The sequence below is a fragment of the Neomonachus schauinslandi genome, chromosome X (genome assembly GCF_002201575.2).
Source record: "Neomonachus schauinslandi chromosome X, ASM220157v2, whole genome shotgun sequence".
In the NCBI taxonomy this organism is placed as follows: Eukaryota; Metazoa; Chordata; class Mammalia; order Carnivora; family Phocidae; genus Neomonachus; species Neomonachus schauinslandi.
This window is the reverse complement of record NC_058419.1, coordinates 94,189,317-94,196,553: the sequence shown is the minus strand read 5'-3', so window position 1 is coordinate 94,196,553 and position 7,237 is coordinate 94,189,317. Positions and strand designations below refer to the sequence as shown.

Sequence of the window (7,237 nt, the reverse complement as noted above, 5' to 3'; positions counted from 1 at the left end):
TTCCAAAGGGTGACTCTTCACTCCAGAATTTGAAAAACAAACAAGCCTAAGCTAATTGTCTCTATATACATTCAGATTTTATAAGCTTCAAACTTGCACTCACGTTAGGATCTGTCTTTGAAGACGAACTTAGAAAACCTACTCAGTAGAGTCCTCCAGCCCCTCAATTATACAAACTGCTGTTACTGAAGATGTTTCCAGTACTGCTAATGTCCTACTTGAAGTCTGTGATCAAAACTGAACAAGGAAATGCACGTGGAAAAAAAAATCAGTGTGCACAGATTCTTTCTGCACCCAGCTGCAGGCCCAGATGGGTGCTTTTTCTGTATTCCATAGAAACATCCCCAAGTGTTGTAACCACCTTAACCTGTCAAGGGCGATGCAACCTTCTGGGGACACAGGGAGAAGAAGAGACATAAATCACTGTGGATTTCTGTTGGGTGCTATGACACATGGAAGTTTACATTTTGAGAGTACTGCCTTGCCCAGACCAACACCAAGTCCAGAGCATGTAATTTCATTCATTAGTCAATTGGTTTGTTGACTTCTTAAATCATTCATTTTTAAAAATCTAATATTTATTGAGCTGCTACTGTGTATCATGCCCTGCTCTGGGTGTTGTTGAAACAATGGTGACCTTACCTTTATGGCAGTTACGGTATAAGAAGTTATATGTCTTTCTCTTTCTGAAAAAAAAAATTTAATTAGCTAGCACTCATGTATATCAGAGGGTTGTATGTTAGAGGGCTGTTAAAAATGCATAGCCAAATAATGAGGAAGAGGAAGAGAGGGAGCAAGGTTACTTAGCATTAGTAGCAGAGGTATCCAGGTATTGTTAAACTTCATGCCCAAAAAAGTTTTAAGGGTAATAACACTCATGAGGACCAAATAGTCGCTTTTCTTTGAGTCCATACTCCTAATTTTACTGTGTTTAAGGACTCCTTTTTAAACTAAAGCAAGATTCATATCCATTCCCCAACCACACACAGAGAATAAAGAGTAATGTTTGTCATAACTATATAAGAAGGCCCATAATAAGGAAAATCTCCTAGTAATGAATAAGGTTTTGCCTTAGGGTTCCCTCAAGTATACCTTTGAAACAAAGATTGGACTACAAGTAGTTTGTTTTGGAGGTGACACCAAGAAACACAACAGGGGAATGAGGAAGTAAGGTAGGGAAGGGAAAGGATGTAATAGAATAAGTTCATGGGTAGGTTCCTGCTGTAGGCAACTGGGGCTCAGTCCCAATAAGGAGTCTCAGAGAGATGATGAACTATGCACCTAATAATTATCCCTTACATGAAAAAGAACCTGGAGTATTTATGTACCAACTACTGTTCCTCCTTGCATGAGGGTAGTTCCTATGGGCATTAACTCTCCAGCCCTTCTGACCTGCCAACCATGAACTGAGCTCACTCCTGGGGACAGAGAAAACTCTCAGGCAGAGAGCATAGGAACTATCTTCTGATGACCCCAGGGTAGGCCTGGGTATATGGGCAGTTGCCAGCAACAAATTTTTAAATAAATTTGTATTTTCTTAATTACAAGAGTATTTATATACTTATGAAAACAGTAGTCCATTGTGAGCCATTATTAAGTCTTCAGACAAAGCTCTACCAAGGTCTACAACCCAAAGATTAGGACTATTGTCCTATATAATTTAAGAAACAAATGTTACAAGAAAATGGAAATATTTCTCTTCTTAAAACATCATAAAGAAAAAAGTCATATCGCACACTTATTTCTTTAGAGGATAATCCTATTACTTCAACCATTTTTTGCAACCAAACTCTGCCTTACAGGATGTAAAATAAGATGTGGCACCTTTATGTAGGGCAGCCCCTACCACCAAGATTTTTGCTATTCATCTTTCGCCTGTAGTGATTCTTCCACTCCTCCTTGGGTCAAACTGACCATTTGCTAAGTAGTAAGAGGTCAATGGAGTCATTGCTAGTCTAGAACTTTCCACAAGAAAGTCACAGTCTCTGGCCACATGTGACAGAGGAATCATTTGAACTCCTTCTAGAATAAAAAGTACAACTAGGTTATTGGATATTTGAACCACATGTGCTCAATCATAAAATAACTGCCAGGAGAGTATTAAGACCAGTAATGATCCCCCATAGCTCTTTGAGCTCATTTCTGCAAGAACTGAGCTTGAATCTATTGGGGGCTAGAAAATGCTGAAAGCAGCCCATAATATATTTTTTTGCCTTAATACCCCCACTCCTCACTCCTAGACTAAAAAATGGCAGTGGGCACTTGTGAGCCACATTTGAAGTCTTGGTTTAGTTAATCCAAGCAGTAGGTATATCATTAGGCAATTATTTGAGACCTATTATGTGCACTAAACAATTTAGAGAGGGAAGAGGCGAGAAAATATTGTTGAAACCTCACAAAATTACATTCTTGTTGAAAATCAGCATACACAAATAGCAATGGTTATTAGTGGAATTGGCCAAGGAACAACAGGTTGGGAAAGGGAGGCTAAATAACTTTCTAGAAAACTAGTTTTAGTTCCATAAGGAAAAGCAATCCAAATCTCTTCTCTACCCTGACAGTGAAATATTGATCTTTCCAAATGAAGGATGGAAGACCACCTCCATATACAGAAATGCCACCTATAAAACAGAAGGACAATATTGAAATCAAGAATAACAAAAAAGTGTGACGCTCTAACCAGCACATGAGAGGAGAGCCTGCACAACCTAATCTCCCTTGTCCCATCCATGGCTAGAGGCTTGGCAGCCCACTGAGGAAAAGCATTGTTCATTCTCAAACTATAGTCCTTCATGGTTTTTAAAACTTTAATTTTCTAGTAGAAACTGAGCAAGGAAAGACTATTCTGTGTAGCTGAATAGGAGAAAACTGGCCTTGCCAAAGGTTAGGACAGTCCCAAGAAAGCTGGGGCAGGGGGCAGGTGGTGTTACTGTGCTACTATGGAATCACAACAGCTTTTTCCTGCTTGTGTCTGTACTTCTCTGTTCTCACATTACTTAAGCTGGGGAAGCCCTCAAGAAAGTACATGGCCCAGTGTCCTGTTTATACTCCATTTATTAAAGAGATGATTGAGGTCACTAGGGGGTACAGTTGAGAGTCAGATCTGACTTTATCCAGTTTTTATATTATCTTGGGCAAATAATTTATAATCTGGATATCAGTTTCCTCATGCTAGAAAATTACAAAGAAGCAAGTCCTACCTCATAGAATTGTGAAGCTTAGCAAGAATCAGGAAGTTAGTCTGGTAAGGACTAATCACATCTTTCATTTATTATCTGGTCACAGCACTGGGACTGGCTCCCTGGTCACCTCTGTTAACCAGGGCTCACTGGGGCCAGTCTCCCGAGGAGACTCACAGCTAATAGCACTATAACTCATTTCTGAGGAAGTTTATCTAACACATGTATTCTCTGTAAGGCACATCACAGCCTTCTTGAACTTAAGAACATTTGCAGTCCTTCAGCTCTACACTTGGGGACCACTTTAAATAGCTAAATCACCAAAAAAGCACAAAAGGGGGCAAAAAAACTTGGTGCAAAATAGACCATGAATAGAACACTTGTTTACATTATGAAAGCTGAATCAAGAAGGCAGAGTGGGGGTTCTGGTTCAAGATGGTGACATAGGAAGACCCTGCATTCACCTTCTCCACAGACACATCAAATTATACATATTAATAGAACAATTCCTCTTGAAGAAGAATTGAGGGCTAACTGAACAAATACTGAACAACCAAAGACAGAGAGAATGGCAAGAGAACAGCAAGAGAAATGAAGAAATGGTAACACCCCCAACACTGTGAATGGCAGTGGGAATAGTACTGAGGGAACAGGAACAGATTCCTATGTCCTTGCGCACAGGAAAAAACCTTCAGTTTAAAGGGGCAACTAGCATATAAAAGAGACAATGCTAAAGTTCTGCTAAGTGGTGGAGGAGCTATGGGAAAGCTCTCCAGGTCAGAGGGCCTGGAGAACCACACAGTTTATATTCCCACCTCACCTTAAATACCTAGACCAGAACAGAGTCCAGATACCATAAAGGACCACGCCAGTCATCTCAGTGAACTTGCTAACTTCAGTAAGCTGAGGGCTCACAAATCCACAACCGCTCTAGACCTGCTGGGACACAGAAAAAAAGCTGCAGTTTAAAAGGGCTGAAGAAGTGCAGGAATGTTCTCTCCCCCACCCCCTTAAAAGTTCAGACCAGAGCAGGTTTGGGCTCACAGTGAGCCTGTGACCTCAGTGAGCCCAGGCTCCACAAGCCCACACCAACTGCCCTGTGGTGCTAGGGCAAAGAAAACAAGCTGTGATTTTGTGTGTGTGTGTGTGTGTGTGTGTTAATTCTTACTTTTTAATTTCATTTTTTTACTTTTAAAATGTGTCTTATTTTATTTTGTTTTAATTTTTTTCATTTTTGTTTTGTTTTTTCTTTTTTCATTCTTTTTTCTTTTCATCTTTTATTATTTTCGTTCCCTTTTTCTTTTATTATCATTCTTTCTTTATTCTCTATGTAAAAAGCCAAGGTTTAAAAGAGTAACTAACATATAAAGCCACAGCTCCAGCTAGCCAGCAAAAGTCACCAATCACACTCCATCTGCAGGTGGGACAACATACACAAGACCATTCCAACTTTAGGAGAAGTAGCCCTTCCACCTAATCCATAGAAACAAACACAGAAAGTCAAGCAAAATGGGGAGACAGAGAAATATGCTCCAAAGAAAGAACAAGAAAAAAACTCAGAAAAAAATTAAATGAGACAGATAAGCAATATGCCTGATAAATAAAGTAATGATCATAAAGATACTCACCAAGCTGGAGAAAAGAATGGAAGAACTCTGAGACCTTTAATAAAGAGATAGAAAATATTAAAAAGAACCAATCAGAATTGAAGAATACAATAACTGAAAACAAAAACACTAGAGAGAATCAACAGCAGATTAGAGGATGCAAAAGAATGGATCAGCACTCTGGAAGAAGAGAGGGTAATGAAAAGCACACAAGCTGAAGAGCAAAAGGAGAAAAGAATTTTTAAAAATGAGGATTAAGCGATCTCTTAGATAATATCAAGCAAACAAACATTCACATTATAGAGGAAGAAAGAAGAAGAAGGAAGAGAAGGAAGAAGGAAGAAAGAAGAAGAAGGAAGAAGGAAGGGAATGGTGTAGAAAACTTACTTGAAGAAATAACAACTGAAAACTTCCCTACCCTAGGGATGGAAATAGACGTTCAAGTAAAAGAAGCAGAGAGAGTTCCAAACAAGATGAACACGAGGAGGTACACATCATGGCACATAAAATGTCAAAGATTAAACATAAAAAGAGAATCTCAAAAGCACCAAGAGAGAAAAAGTTGCCCACAAGGGAAAGCCTATAACACTTTCAGCAAATTTTTCAGCAGAAACTTGGGGCACCTGGCTGGCTCAGTTGGTTGAGTGTCTGCCTTCGGCTCTGGTCATGATCCCAGGGTCCTGGGATTGAGCCCAGCATTGGGCTCCCTGCTTAGTGGGGAGTCTGCTTCTTCCTCTGCCTCTCCCCCCACTTGTGTACTCTCTCTCTCAAATAAATAAATAAAATCTTTAAAAAAAACCCTGCAGGCCAAAAGGGAGTAGCATGATATATTCAAAGTGCTAAAAGGGAAAATGTGTAGCTAGCAATACTCCATCCAGCAAGGCTGTCATTCAGAATAGAAGAAGAGATAAAGAATTTCCAAGATAAACAAAAACTAAAGGAGTTCATGAGCACTAAACCAGCCCTAAAGAAATATTAAAGGGGACTCTTTGAGTGGAAAGGAAGATCATAAATGAGCGTCTGAAAAGTAAAAAACAGGGGTGCCTGGGTGGCTGAAGCATCTACCTTCGGCTCGGGTCATGATCCCAGGGTCCTGGGATCGAGCCCCACATCAGGCTCCCTGCTCCGTGGGAAGCCTGCTTCTCCCTCTGCCACTCCCCCTGCTTATGTTCCCTCTCTCGCTGTGTGTGTCTCTCTCTCTCTGTCGAATAAATAAATAAAATCTTTAAAAAAAAAAAGAAAAGTAAATAACACAAAAGCAGTAAAAATAAATATTTCTGTAAAAATCAGCCAAGGGATTCATAAAATACAAGGATGTAAAATATGACAACAGATACCTAAAATGTGGCAGGGAGAGGAATAAAGAATGGATTTAAACATAAGTGACAATCAACTTAATATAGGCTGCTATATCCAGAAGATGTCATATACAAACCCAATGGCAACCACAAATCAAAAACCGGTGATATATATGCAAAGAATAAAGAGAAAGGAATCTAAATATATCACTAAATAAACACAACAAACCATGAAAGAGAGCAAGAGAAGAAAGGATCAGAGAAAATCTAAAGAAAAAACCATAAGACAAGTTTAAAAATGGCAACAAATACATAGATAACAATAATTACTTTGAATGTAAATGGACTAAATACTTCAATCAAAAAACATAGGGTGACAGAGAAGATAAAAAAAACAAGACCCATTTATATGCTGCCTTCAAGAGACTCATTTAAGACCAAAAGACACCTAGAGATTGAAAGTGAGGGGGTGGGGGGGGCGCCTGGGTGGCTCAGTTGGTTGAACAACTGACTCTTGGTTTCAGCTCAGGTTATGATCTCGGGGTCGTGGGATTGGGTCCTGTACCAGGCTCCACGCTCAGCAAGGAATCTGCTGAAGATTCTCTCCCTCTCCTGCTGCCCCTCCCTCCACTCATGTGCTTTCTCTCTTTCTCTCTCTCTGAGATAAATAATAGAGAAATAATCATGCAAATGGATGTCAAAAGAAAGCCAGGGTAGCAATACTTATATCAGAAAAAATAAACTTTAGGGCGCCTGGGTGGCTCAGTCAGTTAAGCGACTGCCTTCGGCTCAGGTCATGATCGTGGAGTCCCGGAATCGAGTCCCGCATCGGGCTCCCTGCTCAGCGGGGAGTCTGCTTCTCCCTCTGACCCTCCTCCCTCTTGTGCTCTCTGTCTCTCATTCTCTCTCACAAATAAATAAATAAAATCTTTAAAAAAAATAAAAATAAAAATAAAATAAAAAAGAAAGAAAAAATAAACTTTAAAAATAAAGACTGTAACAAAAGACAAAGAAAAATATTACATAATAATAAAGGGGACACTCTGACAAGAATATATAATGATTGTAAATATTTATGCACCCAACATGGGAATACCCAAATACATAAAACAGTTAATAACAAAAGTAAAAGAAATATTTGGTAGTAACACAA

General features: G+C 39.4%; 1 non-coding gene across 1 annotated transcript; it reads left to right on the top strand.

The window, feature by feature from the left end:
* Positions 1-280: 280 nt before the first annotated feature.
* Positions 281-403, top strand: LOC123323546. The gene has a single exon (XR_006539479.1). It is a non-coding gene; the product is annotated as a small nucleolar RNA SNORA77 (small nucleolar RNA).
* The last annotated feature ends 6,834 nt before the right edge of the window (positions 404-7,237 follow it).